Raw genomic sequence first — 2,035 nt, 5'->3', positions numbered from 1 at the left:
GACTGCTAGTCCTGGGCGGCGAGTTCCCTGTCTCCAGCTGTCCGCAGTCAGAGCATGGCCCCCTGACCGAGGACCCCCGGCCAGCTTGCTTAGAGAAGACGCGGTTCCCCAGCACTTGAGCTGGGGCATCCCTGCCCACTCCCCCTCTGTCGCTGGAGAACCGCCGCGCTGAGCAGCTGGGAGAAGCAGGCCAGAGCCTTCTAGGGCCTCGGGCCTGGGCACCCGTGGAGGATGAGCTGGCTGTTTCCCTGACCAACAGCGCCTCCTCCCCCGCGGTGGGCACCCCCCCGGTGGTCTCCCCAGCCTCCTACAGCAGAAGCGGCACCTGATCGAGTCCCTCTGGAGCGCACACTCCAGTGTAGCTGAAATACAGAAAGATGTGGAATACAGGTTGCCATTCACCATAAACACCCTGACAATTAGCATTAATATATTGCTTCCTCCACAATTTCCTCAGGAAAAACCAGAGATCAGTGTTTATCCACCAATACGACATCACTTAGTGGATAAACAAGGAGTGTATGTTACCTCTCCATTAGGAAAAAATTTTTACAATGCACTCAAATCTTGGGAAAGTTATTCAGAGTCTATTGGATGAGTTTTGGAAGAATCCTCCAATTTCAGTTCCTGCTTCAACAGCATTCCCATACCTGCACAGTAACCCAGGTAGGATTCCTCCTTATGCTTCTCAGGGTTTTCCATTTCTTCCTCCATATTCCCCACAAGAAGCTACCACAACTATCAGTTCTTTATCTGTTGCTGACACTGTTTCTTCTTCAACGACAAGTTATACAACAGCCAAACCCGCTCTGCTGCTCCTTCATTTGGTGTCCTTTCAAATCCGCCACTGCCCGTTCCCACAACAGACACTTCAGCACCGATAAGCCAAAATGCTTTGGGTTACAAGATGCCTGATATCCCTGATGCATTTCCACAACTCTCACAACTAAGTGGATCACAACTTACAGATATGAATGAACAAGAGGAGGTATTACTAGAACAGTTTCTGACTTTGCCTCAACTAAAACAAATTATTACTGACAAGGATGACTTAGTAAAAAGTATTGAGGAGCTAGCAAGAAAAAATCTCCTTTTGGAGCCCAGCTTGGAAGCCAAAAGGCAAACTGTTTTAGAGGAGTATGAATTACTTACACAGATGAAATCAACTTTTGAAAAGAAGATGCAAAGGCAGCATGAACTTAGCGAGAGCTGCAGTGTGAGTGCCCAATAGGCAAGATTGAAAGTAGCTGCACATGAAGCTGAGGAGGAACCTGCTAATATTGCAGAAGATTTCTTGGAGGGAAAAACTGATATAGATGATTTTCTCAGTAGCTTCATGGAAAAGAGAACAATTTGCCACTGCAGAAGAGCCAAGGGAGAGAAACTTCAACAAGTGATAGCAATGCACAGCCAACTTCATGCTCCACTATAGATTTTACTGAAAACATGAACTGCCAAGAGAGGAATGGGACACAAAACTAAGCACATTTATATTTATGATTTGAAAGTTTCATCACAGTGGCTGAATTCATAGATAAACTATATAGATTGTATACAGAACTGAGACTAATTTTGTACAGATTAGAATGATTGCTATGATCTTTGCTTTGAGAAATTTTTCTGCACTATTTGCACTAAAAATGTTTATTTATTGTTGATAAATCCTATCATATTCAAGTTCCACTGCTGTTCATCTCTTACTCTTTATTAAATACCTATGCATGTAATTTTAGCTAGTTTCAATATTTTATAAAATTACTTCATTTAAATTTGTAATTTTAATTTGAAACTGCCTCATTGCTTTATCAAGAATGGTTTATATTTTTTCCTCTCAACGTTTTTTGAAAAACTACTATTTCAACTGTAGAAAAACTCTTATTCTTCCTGTTTCTTTCTGGATGATAAAACTTTCAAAAATAATTTGTTTTTAAATATTCACAGTGTCAGGAAACACCAAACCTGCCAATGTGCCATCTCAAGGAAGTAACTTTTAATACATACAATAAATCAAAAGAATAAACCAGCTGTTTTTACA

General features: G+C 41.7%; 1 pseudogene across 1 annotated transcript; it reads left to right on the top strand.

Annotated features, from left to right (window-relative positions):
* The first annotated feature begins 231 nt into the window (after positions 1-231).
* LOC309810457 (vacuolar protein sorting-associated protein 37A-like) lies at positions 232-1,728 on the top strand (annotated as a pseudogene). The gene has a single exon. The product of its transcript is annotated as a vacuolar protein sorting-associated protein 37A-like (transcript).
* Positions 1,729-2,035: the final 307 nt, after the last annotated feature.

This window comes from Mesoplodon mirus (genome assembly GCF_964341445.2).
Source record: "Mesoplodon mirus genome assembly, chromosome: 9".
NCBI classification, from domain to species: domain Eukaryota; kingdom Metazoa; phylum Chordata; class Mammalia; order Artiodactyla; family Ziphiidae; genus Mesoplodon; species Mesoplodon mirus.
This window is presented reverse-complemented; position numbering and strand designations above follow the sequence as displayed.